General features: G+C 56.7%; 1 pseudogene across 1 annotated transcript in view; it reads right to left on the bottom strand.

Annotated features, from left to right (window-relative positions):
• LOC144676986 (plexin-A1 pseudogene) overlaps positions 1 to 7,539 on the bottom strand; it is an 11,463-nt pseudogene extending 3,924 nt beyond the window's left edge. The window contains exon 1 of the transcript XR_013575460.1: positions 7,418 to 7,539. The product of XR_013575460.1 is annotated as a plexin-A1 pseudogene (transcript). The remainder of the gene's footprint in view (positions 1 to 7,417) is intronic.
• Between the last annotated feature and the right edge of the window lie 9,961 nt (positions 7,540 to 17,500).

Genomic DNA, 17,500 nt, shown 5'->3' with positions numbered 1-17,500 from the left:
AAGGAGAGAGACAGAAAGAGAGAGAGAGGCAGAGAGAAAGAGAGAAAGAGAGAGAGAGAGACACACAGAGAGAAAGAGAGAGGTGGAGAGAGAGAGAGAAAGAGAAAAAGTGTGAGATAGAGAGGAGACAGAGAAAGAGAGAGTGAGATAGAGACAGAAAGAGAGAGAGATAGAAAGGGAGACAGAGAAACAGGGAGAGAAAATGAGAGAGAGAGAGACAGAGACTGAGACGGAGAGAGAGATAAAGAGAGACAGAGAGAGAGAGAGAGACAGAGAGACAGAGAAAGAGAGAGAGAAAGAAAGCATGAGAGGTATGGAGGGAGAGAAAGAGACAAAGAGAGACAGGGAGTGAGAGAGAGACAGTGAGAGAAAGAGACACACAGAGGGTTAGAGACATTACAGAGATAGGGAGGGTTGTAGGGGCTGGAGGAGGTTACAGAGATAGGGAGGGTTGTAGGGGCTGGAGGAGGTTACAGAGATAGGGAGGGTTGTAGAGGGCTGGAGGAGGTTACAGAGATAGGGGGGGTTGTAGGGGATGGAGGAGGTTACAGAGATAGGGAGGGTTGTAGGGGTTGGAGGAGGTTACAGAGATAGGGAGGGTTGTAGGGGGCTGGAGGAGGTTACAGAGATAGGGAGGGTTGTAGGGGCTGGAGGAGGTCACAGAGATAGGGAGGGTTGTAGGGGCTGGAGGAGGTTACAGAGATAGGGAGGGGTGTAGGGGCTGGAGGAGGTTACAGAGATAGGGAGGGTTGTAGGGGCTGGAGGAGGTTACAGAGATAGGGAGGGGGTGTAGGGGCTGGTGGAGGTTACAGAGATAGGGAGGGTTGTAGGGGCTGGAGGAGGTTACAGAGATAGGAAGGGGGTGTAGAGGCTGGAGGAGGTTACAGAGATAGGGAGGGGTGTAGGGGCTGGAGGAGGTGACAGAGATAGGGAGGGGTGTAGGGGCTGGAGGAGGTTACAGAGATAGGGAGGGGGTGTAGGGGCTGGAGGAGGTTACAGAGATAGGGAGGGGGTGTAGGGGCTGGAGGAGGTTACAGAGATAGGGAGGGTTGTAGGGGCTGGAGGAGGTTACAGAGATAGGGAGGGGGTGTAGGGGCTGGAGGAGGTTACAGAGATAGGGAGGGTTGTAGGGGCTGGAGGAGGTTACAGAGATAGGGAGGGGTGTAGAGGCTGGAGGAGGTTACAGAGATAGGGAGGGTTGTAGGGGCTGGAGGAGGTTACAGAGATAGGGAGGGGTGTAGAGGCTGGAGGAGGTTACAGAGATAGGGAGGGGTGTAGAGGCTGGAGGAGGTTACAGAGATAGGGAGGGGTGTAGAGGCTGGAGGGGGTTACAGAGATAGGGAGGGGTGTAGGGGCTGGAGGGGGTTACAGAGATAGGGAGGGGTGTAGGGGCTGGAGGAGGTTACAGAGATAGGGAGGGGTGTAGAGGCTGGAGGAGGTTACAGAGATAGGGAGGGGTGTAGAGGCTGGAGGAGGTTACAGAGATAGGGAGGGGTGTAGGGGGCTGGAGGAGGTTACAGAGATAGGGAGGGTTGTAGGGGCTGGAGGAGGTTACAGAGATAGGGAGGGGGTGTAGGGGCTGGAGGAGGTTACAGAGATAGGGAGGGGGTGTAGGAGCTGGAGGAGGTTACAGAGATAGGGAGGGGGTGTAGGGGCTGGAGGAGGTTACAGAGATAGGGAGGGGAGATGAGAATGGAATGGAAGATGGAGGGGTGGCTGACCGGGGGGTCAGTGCTGGTCAGTGGGGGAGGGGGCGGGTGAATGGGGACTTGGCCGGGAGTCGGGACATGGGGGCTGCGGTTTGGGGTGAGCTACAGTCTAAGGGAGGGTGGGGGATGGGAGGCTGGTCAAGCGAGCATCAGATAATCCAGCGTTGCCACGGCAAACAGCATCTGGGTTCATTCATTACGCAGCCGCACATCTGGGGCCAGTTAAACACCTCCAGAGCAGTGACGGAGAGATGAAAGAGTCAACAGATATACCCCTCTTACCAAAATGCTGATCATTAACAGGGACATGCTTTGTTAAACACCCTCACACCACTGGGGAGATGGTTCATCCCCTTGACACATTCCCCATGGTCCTCAGACACCCCTGACCCCATCACCACTTACACTGGTATAGTCCGGTTCCCTACCCTCACACCGCCATCTCTACAGGGGGACATTCGAGGGACAAAGGTTTCGAAGGCAGATCTGGCCTCTGTTTAACATATCATCCCAAATGCTGACAGTGCGGCGCTCCCTCAGCACCGACCCTCCCACAGTGCGGCGCTCCCTCAGCACTGACCCTCCCACAGTGCGGCGCTCCCTCAGCACTGACCCTCCGACAGTGCGGCGCTCCCTCGGCACTGACCCTCCGACAGTGCGGCGCTCCCTCGGCACTGACCCTCCGACAGTGCGGCGCTCCCTCAGCACTGACCCTCCGACAGTGCGGCGCTCCCTCAGCACTGACCCTCCCACAGTGCGGCGCTCCCTCAGCACTGACCCTCCGACAGCGCGGCGCACCCTCAGCACTGACCCTCCGACAGCGTGGCGCTCCCTCAGCACTGACCCTCCGACAGTGCGGCGCTCCCTCAGCACTGACCCTCCCGACAGTGCGGCGCTCCCTCAGCACTGACCCTCCCGACAGTGCGGCGCTCCCTCAGCACTGACCCTCCGACAGTGCGGCGCTCCCTCAGCACTGACCCTCCGACAGTGCGGCGCTCCCTCAGCACTGACCCTCCGACAGTGCGGCGCTCCCTCAGCACTGACCCTCCGACAGCGCGGCGCACCCTCAGCACTGACCCTCCGACAGCGCGGCGCTCCCTCAGCACTGACCCTCCGACAGCGCGGCGCTCCCTCAGTATGGAATTATCTGGCTGGTATCTCCCTCTTAGTTTCAATTAAGCCAAATGCATTAAAGAGTCTCTCTCTCTCTCTCTCACACACACACAGTGTTATGTTCTCTCTCCCTTATTCTCTTTCTCCCTCCCTTTTTCTCTCCTGTCTTTCACTCTCTCACTCTTTCTTACTCTCTCTCACGCTCTCTCTTCCTCTTCATTTTTTTCTCACTCTTTCTCCCTCTCTCTCACCCTTTCTCGCTCTCTTTTTGTCTCTGCCTCACTCACTCTCTTTCTCTCTGCGTGTTTCAGCCGCTCCGCTGTCTCTCTGTGTGTTTGTCTCTCTCTCTCTCTCTCTCTTACACAGACACGTACATCAATACGTATCCACTCCCCAGTAGAGCAGTGCAATCCGTCAATAAATTAATCAATCAGTCTTTAAATCCAGACAGCACTCACGGGAACATTTCACACCCATACAACATCCGAGAGAGAGAGAGAGAGAGAGAGGCAGAGAGAGAGAGAGGCAGAGAGAGAGAGGGAAAGACAGAGACAGAGAGAGACAGAGGGAGAGAGGCAGAGAGAGAGAGACAGAGAGAGAGAGGCAGAGAGAGAGAGAGAGAAACAGAAAGAGAAATGCAGAGAGAGAGAGAGACAGAGAGAGAGAGAGACAGAAACAGAGACAGAGAGGGAGAGAGAGAGGCAGAGAGAGAGAGAAGAGGCAGAGAGAGAGGGAGTGAACATTCTGACTGGCACCCCCCCCTTACAACCGAACCCCATCCCACCACATCACCCTGAAAACCCCAGCCTAAACTCATTGTATGGGGCAGTTGGTGTATGTGGTGTGGGTGGGGGGATTAGCTCACACTCAGACTCACACACTCACACACACACACACACAGACACAGACACAGACACACACACAGACACACACTCACACTCACACACAGACACACACACACACTCACACTCACACACAGACACACACACACATACTCACACACAGACACACATATGCACATTTTCACACTCTCACACATACTCACATACACACTCATACACTCACACACACATTCTCACACTCACACACACGCACATACTCATTCACATACACACACCACGCTCACACACACATACTCACATACACACACACACTCACTCACATACACACACAGATGCACACACTCACACGCACTCACATGCACACACACATATGCTCACTCACATACACACACATATACTCACTCAGGTACACACGCACACGCTCACACTCACTCACACACACTGCTCACATACACACACACACTCAAACACACTCACACTCAAACACACACACTCAAACACACACACACTCAAACACACACACTCAAACACACACACACACTCAAATGCACACACACTCTCACTCATCCTCATACACACTCACATTCACTCACATGCACACACACTCACCCTCACACACACACACTCACATACACATTCACTCACTCACACACTCACATACACACACACTCAGTGAGGGTGTGTGTGAGTGTGTGTATGAGTGTGAGTGAGTGTGTGTGTGTGTGTTTGTGTCTGTGCGTGTGTGTAAGTGAGTGAGTGTGTGTGTGAGGATGAGTGAGAGTATGTGTATATGTGAGGGAGTGGGTGAATGAGTGTGTGTGTTTGTGTGTGTGAAGGTGAGTGTGTATGAATGAGATTGCATGTGTGTGTGAGTGTGTGAGTGAGTGTGTGTTTGCGTGTGTGTGTGTGTGCGTGAGTGAGTGGGTGAGTGTGTGTGAATGAGTATGTGTGTGTGTGTGAATGAGCGTGTGTGTGTATGTGAGAGAGTATGTGTGAGTGTGCGCGTGCATGCATGTACGTGTGTATCGCATGTGTGTGTGTGCAAACATGTGTCTGTGTGTGTGAATGTGTGTGAGTGTGTGAGTGAGTGAGTATGTTTGTTTGTGAGTGTGTGTGAGAGTGTGTGCATGTGATTATGAGTGTGCGTGTGAGTGCAAGTGGGTGTGTGTGTAAGTGAGTAAGTGTGAGCGTGTGTGTGTGAGTGTGAGCATGTGAGTGTGGGTGAATGTGTGATTGTGAGTGTGTGTGTGTAAGTATGTATGTGCGTGTGTGAGTGCGAGAGTGTGTGTGAGTGCAAGTGCGTATGTGTGTGTGAGTGTGAGTACATGTGTGTGTGTGAGTGTGTGAGCATGTGTGTGTGTCTGCGTGTGTGAATGTGTGTGTGTATGTGAGCGTGTGTGTGTATGTGTGGGTGTGTGTTTATGTGTGATTGTGTGTGTGTGAGCGTGTGTGTGAATGAGTGTGAGTGTGCATGTGTGAGTCTGTGAGTGTGTGTGTGTCTGTGTGTGAGTGTGAGTGTGTGTGTATGAGTGTGTGTGTGTGACAGTGTGAGTGTGTGTGTGTGTGTGTATGTGAGTGTGTGTGTGTGTGAGTGTGTGTGTGAGTGTGTGTGTGAGTGGGTGTGAGTGTGTGTGTGAGTGTGGGTGTGAGTGTGTGTGTGAGTGTATGTGAGTGTGTGTGTGAGTGTGTGTGTGTGTGTGAGTATGAGTGTGTGTGTGTGACAGTGTGAGTGTGTGTGAGTGTGTGTATGTGAGTGTGTGTGTGTGTGTGAGTGTGTGTGTGAGTGTGTGTGTGAGTGGGTGTGAGTGTGTGTGTGAGTGTGGTTGTGAGTGTGTGTGTGAGTGTATGTGAGTGTGTGTGTGAGTGTGTGTTTCTACACATCGAAACCCTCAAACCGTTAATGCTGTCTCACCACAGGAATGTGATTCCTCAACTCACAGGCTGGGGGGTGACTGATGTGCGGTTAGTTATATTTGGGCAGGGGGAGAGGTACTAGTTAGTCTGAAGACAGCAGGATACAGGGGGAAGGAGACATCGTAAAGTGGACCAAAGGCTTAATCTTGTTTGAACACACACACACACACACACACACACATACACACACAGACTCACACACACGCACACAGGCACAGACAAACACACACACAAAGACACACACAAAGACACACACACAGAGACACACACGTACACAGACGCACACACACACACACAGACACTTGCTAATTCAAGGTACATTTAAGTTTAAACAGTCTTGTAAAAAACAGTCTGTGCCCTGTGTGTATTAGAAACTGCAAAGAGACAGGCGTAAGGAGAGGTTGTGGGGTTGGTGATTGTAGAATGAGAAGTAGAGAGAATGTAAACTCACACCTCTCCCTCTCTCTCACCCTCTCTATCTGACACAACTTGACACAGACAGAGGAGCGTCTTAAAAATATTCCTGTCTGGCGTGAGAGAGAGAGCGCGAGAGAGAAAGCAGGGATCAAGTCTGTGTTTTGAATTAAACATTCATGTGTAGATGTTTAGCGGGGCAGATGTTGGAGAGCAGAGTGCATCTGCAGAAACTGAAGCACTTGGAGGGATTGAAAGACTGAGGAAGGCAAGAGGGCAACAGGGAGAATTCACTGAACACAGAAATCCAGGCTGAACTGGGGCTGGTTACAACGAAGGTTCTCTCACACTCACTCACACTTTCACACACATACACACACCCTCACACACATACACACACAGATACACACAGACACACACTCACTCACAGACACACACAGACACACACTCACTCACATACACACACAGACACACACACAGACACACATACACACACACACACATACACACACAGACCCTCACACACACTCACTCACACTTTCACACACATACACACCTTCACACACAGACACACACAGACACTCACACACTCACACTTTCACACACATACACTCTCTCACACACATACACACACAGACACACACAGACCCTCACACACACTTTCACACACATACACACCCTCACACACATACACACACAGACACACACAGACCCTCACACACACTCACTCACACTTTCACACACATACACATCCTCACACACATACACACCCTCACACACATACACACCTTCACACACATACACACACAGACACACACAGACCCTCACACACACTTTCACACACATACACACCCTCACACACATACACACACAGACACACACAGACACTCACACACACTCACTCACTCACACTTTCACACACATACACACCCTCACACACATACACACACAGACACACACAGACCCTCACTCACACTTTCACACACATACACACCCTCACACACATACACACACAGACACACACAGACCCTCACTCACACTTTCACACACATACACACCCTCACACACATGCACACACACACACAGACACACACACTCGCTCACACTTTCACGCACATACACTCTCAAACACATACACACTACACACACAGACACACACACACACAGACACACACACAAATACACAGACACACACAAACACAAACGCACACACACACAAACACTCACTCACACACACAAATACACAGAAATACTCAACTCACACATACACACAGACACACACACACAGAAAACACTCATACACACACAGACACATAAACACTCACACACAAAAACACACACTCTCTCTCTCTCTCTCACACACACAAATGTTAAAACAGGAAAATAGTGAGCATTGCCTGTCAAGTTAAGATCTGGGTTACAAACCTGCTCCGTTGCTCTCTCACATGCCATCCTCCTCATCCTTGTCCTCTCATCTCCGTAGCACTGAAATAATCATTGCAGTCGGCTCCCCTCTCTCTCTCTCTCTCTCTCTCTCGCTCTCCCTCTCTCTCTCTCTCTCACACACACACAGAGCTTTCCCCGAGCTGCTATTTTACCTCTCTTAAGGATGCAGTGGTGAGGTCCACACACACAAAGGGGCCACCACCAACCAGCCCTCCCTCTCAAATCACAGCCTCGCCACCACCACCGACTCACCTCCCCATCCCGCCCACCCACCCCTAACCTCCTCAGCCTCCCCCAGCACCACCTCGGTCAGCTCCTCCTGAAACGCCGGACTGTTTGTCCCCGGCAGCTCTTCCCCTTCCCCCCCGCCTCACACTCCGAAGCCTCCTCCCAGACACAGCCAGACCGACCCAGTCTCCCTTGCCTCCCTCGCTCCTGTCCTACTTAGGCTGTTGAAAGCTGAGGCTCCCTCTCTCTCTCTCGCTCTCTCTCTCTCTCTCTCTCTCTCTCTCAACTCCCCCCTCTCGCTCCACCCGAATGGTCCAGCCCCTTCTGTTCATCAAACGTCTGACTGCTAAAATTCACACTTCACTTAAAGGTAGACTTCTCAAACTCTACGCACGCCCCTCCCTCCCTCCCTCCCTCCCTACAACATATCCCACCTCCCCATTACCTCCCCCCCATCAACCAGCCACCACCATAGCCTTCGACAGACGCCCCCCCCACCCCCCCACCCCCTCCCCAAATAATAACGGAGAGAGGAAAATTCGACCCCCCTCATTCCCCGTTAATGTGAGGGGGGGTGTTGGGGCTGCCCTCCCCCCCCCCCTCCCCCTCCTCAGGGCCGCACTGTCGGAGGGTCAGTGCTGAGGGAGCGCCGCACTGTCGGAGGGTCAGTGCCGAGGGAGCGCCGCACTGTCGGAGGGTCAGTACTGAGGGAGCGCCGCACTGTCGGAGGGTCAGTACTGAGGGAGCGCCGCACTGTCGGAGGGTCAGTACTGAGGGAGCGCCGCACTGTCGGAGGGTCAGTACTGAGGGAGCGCTGCCCTAGAACTCCTGGTACCTTCATGGTGTATGAGTGTGTGAGTGTGAGATCGTGTGTGAGTGTGAGTGTGTGTGTGTGTGAGTGTGTGTGTGTGAGTGTGTGTGAGTGTGAGTGCTGACCACTCGGACACTGATGACCGCTCTCACAGCTGGTGAGCTGAGGGGAGTGTGAGTGCTGGAGTTAGCAGCCGGATCTCGGTCAGGAGAGTGAAGGAGACAAAGGAGAGAATGTGGAAAGTCCAGGAGACAGGAAAGGATTGGAGCGGCAAGGAGACAGAGAGCTGGGAATGAGAGAGCAGGATCCAGTGAGCGGGCGGAAGGACAGGACAGAGCCCAGACAGCTCGAGGTAGATGGGCAGGAGGTGAAGTGACTCAGAGAGGGGCTGAGACAGCAAAATAACGTCCAGCTGCAGGAACCTCCGAATGGTCTTGCGGCAGCATATTGCACAGTTAGCGATGTGTATCTGGCTGAGTCACCCTCACCTCTCAGTCAGAGGGTCAAGGGTTCAAGCCCTCCCACTCCAGATACTAGAGCCCTTTAATGCAGACCCTAGACTCCCTCGGAGGGTCAGTACTGAGGGAGCACCGCACTGTCGGAGGGTCAGCGCTGAGGGAGCGCCGCACTGTCGGAGGGTCAGCGCTGAGGGAGCGCCGCACTGTCGGAGGGTCAGCGCTGAGGGAGCGCCGCACTGTCGGAGGGTCAGCGCTGAGGGAGCACCGCACTGTCGGAGGGTCAGTGCTGAGGGAGCACCGCACTGTCGGAGGGTCAGTGCTGAGGGAGCACCGCACTGTCGGAGGGTCAGTGCTGAGGGAGTGCCGCACTGTCGGAGGGTCAGTGCTGCAGGAGCGCCGCACTGTCGGAGGGTCAGTGCTGAGGGAGCGCTACACTGTCGGAGGGTCAGTGCTGCGGGAGCGCCGCACTGTCGGAGGGTCAGTGCTGAGGGAGCGCCGCACTGTCGGAGGGTCAGTGCTGAGGGAGCGCCGCACTGTCGGAGGGTCAGTGCTGAGGGAGCGCCACATGGGACCTCCTGAGGCAGTGGATATAAATATTTTAAGGTGGGGGTATGAATATAAATGTCTTAATCCTGGTCCTTATGTGAGTGTGTGTGTGTCCGTGTGTGCATGAGCCTGTGTTTTTGAACGCGCTTATGCGTGTACATCTGTGTGTGCACTGTTTTTGGTTTCCAGACAGCACCCCTATCCATGTGCCAGGGTGGAGAATCTTCGCCGGCTGTTCATCTGTGGGGGCAGCGCACCGCAGCACTATCCTTCCCTGCTCTTCACCGCAGTAGCCACTGAATCACCATCTGCAAACGAGGTTGGTTCCCAACACCCCTCACCCACCAAACCACCCCCATGGGTCCTGAGGTCCACTATTTCTCTGGGTCACTGCCACTCACTCCTGGTCTCTGCACAGCATCATCCCAGGAGCAGCAGCAGAGGCTTGACAACAGCACCACCACATGGTTACACGTAGCATTACACCCGAGCCTGTTACCCAGGAACAGGAGGAGGCCCATTCAGCCCCTCTCTCGAGCCTGTTACACAGGAACAGGAGGAGGCCATTCAGCCCCTCTCTCTTGAGCCTGTTACACAGGAACAGGAGGAGGCCCATTCAGCCCCTCTTGAGCCTGCTACACAGGAACAGGAGGAGGCCATTCAGCCCTTCTCTCGAGCCTGTTACACAGGAACAGGAGGAGGCCCATTCAGCCCCTCTCGAGCCTGCTACACAGGAACAGGAGGAGGCCATTCAGCCCCTCTCTCGAGCCTGTTACACAGGAACAGGAGGAGGCCCATTCAGCCCCTCTTGAGCCTGTTACACAGGAACAGGAGGAGGCCCATTCAGCCCCTCTTGAGCCTGTTACACAGGAACAGGAGGAGGCCATTCAGCCCCTCTTGAGCCTGTTACACAGGAACAGGAGGAGGCCATTCAGCCCCTCTCGAGCCTGCTACACAGGAACAGGAGGAGGCCATTCAGCCCCTCTCTCGAGCCTGTTACACAGGAACAGGAGGAGGCCCATTCAGCCCTTCATGCCTTTGCCAGCTCATCGAAAGGCCTCTCCAGTCAGTCCCACGCTCTCTTCCACCAGAGCCCGGCAAATCTTTCCCCTTCAAGTATTTATCCAATTCCCCACCCCCCCCTTTGGAAAGCCTCGGTTGACCCTGCCTCCCCCACACTCTCAGGCAGCGCGTTCCAGATCCCAACCACTCGCCGCGTGAAAAAGTTTCTCCTCGCGTCTCCGTCTTTTGCCGATCGCCTTAAATCCGCGTCCCTCTGGTTCTCGATCCTCCCGCCAATGGGAACAGTTTCTCCCTCTGTCCACTCTGTCCCAGACACCCCCCCTCGTGATTTTGAACACCTCGATCAAATCTCCTCTCGACCTTCTCTTCTCCGAGGAGGACAGCCCTTATCGAACATTCAGCCCTTTGGCAACAATTAACTTTCACTCAATCTACCTCAACCCTTCACTTCAGGAGGGACAGACTCGCATCGGAAGCCATTCAGAGAAGGTTCACTCGGCCGATTCCTGGGACGAAGGGGGTTTGTCTGATGAGGAAAGGTTGAGCAGGTTGGGCCTCTACCCATTGGAGTTTAGAAGAATGAGAGGTGATCTTATTGAAACATATCAGATTCTGAGGGGAGGGGGTTTGACAGGGTGGATGCTGAGGGGATGTTTCCCCACCTCGTGGGAGGGGAATCTAGAACGAGGGGAGAGGGGGCACAGTTTCAGAATGAGGGGTCTCCCATTGAAGACGGAGATGAGGAGGAATTTCTTCTCTCAGAGGGTGGTCAGTCTGTGGAATTCTCTCCCCCCCCAGAGAGCAGTGGGGGTCGGGTCACTGAATATATTCAAGGCCGAGTGAGACAGATTTCTGATCGGCGAGGGGAGTCGAGGGTTATGAGGGGGGGACGGACAGGGAAGTGGAGTTGAGGAACAATCGGATCAGAGGCGATCGTATTGAATGGGGGAGCAGGCTGGAGGGGCCGAGTGGCCTCCTCCTGTTCCTGTTTGTGATGTCCATGAATTTAAGCAATTGCACCACCCTCTGTGTGAAGAGGTGTTTCCGACCTTCTCTCTGGGCTGTGGTTTTAAGGCGATGGTGTTCTCTCCTACAATCCCGCCAAACAGCGGCAGAGATTCCTGTCCCACTCTCTCTGCCAAATCAATCCCTGTCTGGATTCTAAGAAACCTGAACTCATTCATCCCTTAATCTTCAATATTCCAGGAATACAATTCATCTCTCCTGGCAACCCGATCCTCGGAGTTCCTGGTTACATTCCGGTGCATCTATGTAGTTCCGGTCTCCGTATTCCACTTGGAATACTGTGCACAGCGCGGCGTTCCCTCAGCACTGACCCTCCGACAGTGCGGCGCTCCCTCAGCACTGACCCTCCCACAGTGCGGCGCTCCCTCAGCACTGACCCTCCGACAGTGCGGCGCTCCCTCAGCACTGACCCTCCGACAGTGCGGCGCTCCCTCAGCACTGACCCTCCGACAGTGCGGCGCTCCCTCAGCGCTGACCCTCCGACAGTGCGGCACTCCCTCAGTACTGGCCCTACGAGAGTGCGGGGCTCCCTCAGTGCTGACCCTCCGACAGTGCGGCGCTCCCTCAGCGCTGACCCTCCCACAGTGCGGCGCTCCCTCAGCACTGACCCTCCGACAGTGCGGCACTCCCTCAATACTGACTCTCCGAGAGTGCGGCACTCCCTCAGTACTGACCCTCCGACAGTGCGGCGCTCCCTCAGCACTGACCCTCCGACAGTGCGGCGCTCCCTCAGCACGGACCCTCCGACAGTGCAGCGCCCCCTCAGCATTGACCCTCCCAGTGCGGCGCTTCCTCAGCACCGACCCTCCGACAGTGCGCCGCTCCCTCAGCACTGAGACTCCGACAGTGCGGCGCTCCCTCAGTACTGACCCTCCGACAGTGCGGCGCTCCCTCAGCACTGACCCTCCGACAGTGCGGCGCTCCCTCAGCACTGATCCTCCGACAGTGCGGCGCTCCCTCAGCACTGACCCTCCCACAGCGCGGCGCTCCCTCAGTACTGACCCTCCGACAGTGCGGCGCTCCCTCAGCACTGACCCTCCCACAGCGCGGCGCTCCCTCAGTACTGACCCTCCGACAGTGAGGCGCTCCCTCAGTACTGACCCTCCGACAGTGCGGCGCTCCCTCAGTACTGGCCCTACGAGAGTGCGGGGCTCCCTCAGTGCTGACCCTCCGACAGTGCGGCGCTCCCTCAGTGCTGACCCTCCGACAGTGCGGCGCTCCCTCAGCGCTGACCCTCCGACAGTGCGGCGCTCCCTCAGCACTGACCCTCCGACAGTGCGGCACTCCCTCAATACTGACTCTCCGAGAGTGCGGCACTCCCTCAGCACTGACACTCCGACAGTGCGGCGCTCCCTCAGTGCTGACCCTCCGACAGTGCAGCGCTCCCTCAGCACTGACCCTCCGACAGTGTGGCGCTCCCTCAATACTGACTCTCCGAGAGTGCGGCACTCCCTCAGCACTGACCCTCCGACAGTGCAGCGCCCCCTCAGCATTGACCCTCCCAGTGCGGCGCTCCCTCAGCACCGACCCTCCGACAGTGCGCCGCTCCCTCAGCACTGAGCCTCCGACAGTGCGGCGCTCCCTCAGTACTGACCCTCCGACAGTGCGGCGCTCCCTCAGTACTGACCCTCCGACAGTGCGGCGCTCCCTCAGCACTGACCCTCCGACAGTGCGGGGCTCCCTCAGCACTGACCCTCCGACAGTGCGGCGCTCCCTCAGCACTGACCCTCCGACAGTGCGGCACTCCTTCGGCACTGACCCTCCCACGGCACTGACCCTCCCACAGTGCGGAGCTCCCTCAGCACTGACCCTCCGACAGTGCGGCGCTCCCTCAGCACTGACCCTCCGACAGTGCATTGCACCCTCAGCACTGACCCTGCGACAGTGCGGCGCTCCCTCAGCACTGACCCTCCGACAGTGCGGCACTCCTTCGGCACTGACCCTCCCACGGCACTGACCCTCCCACAGTGCGGAGCTCCCTCAGCACTGACCCTCCCACAGTGCGGAGCTCCCTCAGCACTGACCCTCCCACAGTGCGGAGCTCCCTCAGCACTGACCCTCCGACAGTGCGGCGCTCCCTCAGCACTGACCCTCCGACAGCGCGGCGCTCCCTCGGCGCTGACCCTCCAACAGTGTGGCACTCCTTCGGCACTGACCCTCCCACGGCACTGACCCTCCCACAGTGCGGAGCTCCCTCAGCACTGACCCTCCGACAGTGCGGCACTCCCTCAGCGGCCGCGAGGGGGAGAATGTTGGGCCTGGATGACAGGACTCGAGTCTCTCTCGGTGCGAGAGAGGGAGCTGGACCGAAAATGCAAATGGGGAGAGGATCGAGGAGACAGGTCCTGTCAGATAACGCTGACAATGCTGCGTCCTGAGAGCAGATTTGCCCCTTCCCCCCTCTGCCTCCCCTCCCCCTCGTACCCAGGCAGTAATTAGACATAATTAAAAGACAGACCATGAATCCTGAAGGCTCAGGAATTGAAAAAGGCATTAAAATATTGCCACTGTCCTCCCAACGTTAGCAATCCCCCCGAAAGGACTTAGATAACTAGATCAAGTCACTATGAATTTAAGCCAGAAGATGAATGAATTTTCTAATGGGCAGTGATTATGTTCAGTCGATCTCCCAAAATGTGGGAATACCTTCCACAAAGGGACAGCAGGATCCCGCCGACTGGGAACCCTTGGGGCGTTGCCCCTTGTTCAGTGGGTCTCAAATTCGCGGCGAATTGAGTCAAAAGTTGTGGGTGCCATCCGCATAATTCAGGCCCCTCAGCGCTGACCCTCCGACAGTGCGGCGCTCCCTCGGCACTGACCCTCCGACAGTGCGGCGCTCCCTCAGCACTGACCCTCCGACAGTGTGGCGCTCCCTCAGCACTGACCCTCCCACAGTGCGGCGCCTCCTCAGCATTGACCCTCCCACAGTGCGGCGCTCCCTCAGCACTGACCCTCCCACAGTGCGGCGCTCCCTCAGCACTGACCCTCCGACAGTGCGGCGCTCCCTCAGCACTGACCCTCCCACAGTGCGGCGCCTCCTCAGCATTGACCCTCCCACAGTGCGGCGCTCCCTCAGCACTGACCCTCCCACAGTGCGGCGCTCCCTCAGCACTGACCCTCCGACAGTGCGGCGCTCCCTCAGCACTGACCCTCCGACAGCGCAGCGCACCCTCAGTACTGACCCTCCACAGCGCGGCGCTCCCTCAGCGCCGACCCTCCGACAGTGCGGCGCTCCCTCAGCACTGACCCTCCGACAGTGTGGCGCCCCCTCAGCACTGACCCTCCACAGCGCGGCGCTCCCTCAGCGCCGACCCTCTGACGGCGCGGCGCTCCCTCAGCGCTGACCCTTCGAGGCCACCACCCCTGACCTCCTGACCAGAGCCGATCCCCCTTCCCCTGGGAAGACTGAGGCCCGGAGAGACGGGGCCTAGGCGGAGAGGCATCTGACAGGATTAGCCACCCTGTCTCCTACATCATAAGGAAAATAAATTTAAACTCGGGCGATTCATATTGAGAATTCACTCCGTGTCACACGTCATAAATAATTCTGTCTGGCCGGCAGTGAATTAGAGATGAGAAGCTCATCTATGCTCTCAAATGACATTTATAACCCATTTCAGCTTCAGTCTTGTTGCCTCATGATTTCACCTCAAACACTCGATTGATTTATACCCACGGAGGTTCGACAGGCAAATCCCTTCCATCCATCTTGCCTGACTGGTTGTTTGCAATAACCTCCCCATTTCCATATTTTTTTTTTGTTCTGAACTTGGCTCATGCGAGAAGGAATCGCTTTTCGTTCCTGGTCCCTGGGTTGCGCTCCCTGCCTCCCGACCCCTCCACAGTTCGCCCCCCACCCCCTCGGGCCTAGCGCTCTCTCCGAGGCCTGAGCTGGGAGTAGGGTGTAGGCCCGGGAGCTCAGGCCTCCGCCAACCCCCCAGACCCTCCCCCCGCCGTTCACATCCCCCCCAGCCCCGGGCCTAGTCCTCTCTCTGAGGCCTGAGCTGGGAGTAGGGAGTAGGCACGAGCTTGGCCTCCGCCGACCCCCGACCCTCCCCCCCGCAGGTCGCCCCATTCCCCCGGTCTAGCCCTCTCTCTGAGGCCTGAGCTGGGAGTAGGGAGTAGGCCCAAACTCAGGCCCCCACTCCCCAGACCCTCCCCCCGCCGTTCGCCTCCCCGGGCCTAGTCCTCTCTCTGAGGCCTGAGCTGGGAGTAGGGAGTAGGCCCGAGCTCAGGCCCCCCCGCCTCCCCCCCGACCCTCCCCCACCCCCGCCGGCCTAGCCCTCTCTCTGAGGCCTGAGCTGGGATTAGAGAGTAGGCCCAAGCTCAGGCCCCCACCCCCAGACACTCCCCCTGCCGTTCGCCTCCCCGGGCCTAGCCCTCTCTCTGAGGCCTGAGCTGGGAGTAGGGAGTAGGCCCGAGCTCAGGCCCCCACCCCCCAGACACTCACCCCGCCGTTTGCCTCCCTGGGCATAGTCGTCTCTCTGAGGCCTGAGCTGGGAGTAGGGTGTAGGCCCGAGCTCAGGCCTCCGCCAACCCCCGACCCTCCCCCCGCCTTTCGCCTCCCCAGGCCTAGCCGTCTCCCTGAGGCCTGAGCTGGGAGTAGGGAATAGGCCCGAGTTAGGCTTCCGTCAACCCCCGACCATCCCCCCCTGCACCCCCCGGGCCTAGCCCTCTCTCTGAGGCCTGAGCTGGGGGTAGGGAGTAGGCCCGCCTCCTGGAGCTGACATTTTACGAGATTTCCAGAACTTTCCGCGGGCCCCCTCTCGCCGCGCGTGAAGGACGTGGCAAAACACTTCGCCGAGGATGACCGTTCCTGGGAACGAGGCCACGGGAATCGCCCTGTTATTTTTTTTATATATATATATGTTCGTGGGATGCGGGCGATGCTGGGCTGGGGCCCAGGATTGATTGCCCATCCCTCAGTGCTCCGGGGAGCGGACTGGCTCATTACGCCCGCTCTCGGAGGGCAGTTAGGGGTCAACCGCACTACTATGGGCCTGAGGTCACACCCAGGCCAGGCCAGGCCAGGGGGTTTTACAACAATCCTCGGCCTTTTAATTCCAGATATTCCCTCGAGTTCCAATCTCACCACCAGCCCTGGCGGGGATCGAACTTGGGTCCCGCAGAGCATTACCCTGGGTCCCGAATTACCGCGCCACTCACAACGCCACGACATCACTACCTTCCCCCCCGCACACAGCAAGACTCCACAAACAGCCAACCACATCGGTGGACCAGACCATGTTTTCTTATTTCCTCCCCCCTGTTCCCAATGAGTGAGAGACTGAATGGCCTCCTCCTGTTCCCAATGTCAGCACTGACCCTCCGACAGCGCGGCGCTCCCTCACTCACTCCAGCCCCTACAACCCTCCCTATCTTTGTAACCTCCTACAACCCTCAGAGATCTCGCGCTCCTCCAATCCCGGCCTCTCGAGCATCCCCCGATTCCCATCGCTCCGCCATTGGCGGCCGTGCCTTCAGCTGCCTGAGGTGGGACCCTGAGCACTGGAATTCCCTCCCTCACCTCTCCGCCTCCCTCTCTCTCCCTCTCCCTCTCTCTCTCTCCTCCTTTAAGAGGCTCCTTAAAAACCGACCTCTTGATCGCCTGCCCCTAATATCCCCGTACACGCCTCGGGGAGTGGGGGTCAAATGATGTCACGGTTTACGCTCCTGTGAAACGCCCTTTGTGGGGGGGGGGATGTAGCGCTGCACTGAAGGCGCTATATAAATGCAGGCGGTTTCTATTTTTTGGGGATGAATTAAGGACAGGGATCAGTGATGGTCAGGTCGAGATGCTCTCGTGTAACAGAAATCAAAATCGAATTAATCCAACTGCAGTCAGACATCAGGATTTGTGTATCTTTGAACTCAAAGTGACTCCTCGCTATGTCTGGGTGCATGGTGTGAGCCCCCCATGGGCCTGAGGCCTGCTTCAGACTAATGAATGATGTTCTGTGCCTCTGTCTC

The sequence above is a fragment of the Cetorhinus maximus genome, unplaced genomic scaffold, assembly GCF_964194155.1.
Source record: "Cetorhinus maximus unplaced genomic scaffold, sCetMax3.hap1.1 HAP1_SCAFFOLD_2102, whole genome shotgun sequence".
Taxonomy (NCBI): domain Eukaryota; kingdom Metazoa; phylum Chordata; class Chondrichthyes; order Lamniformes; family Cetorhinidae; genus Cetorhinus; species Cetorhinus maximus.
This window is presented reverse-complemented; position numbering and strand designations above follow the sequence as displayed.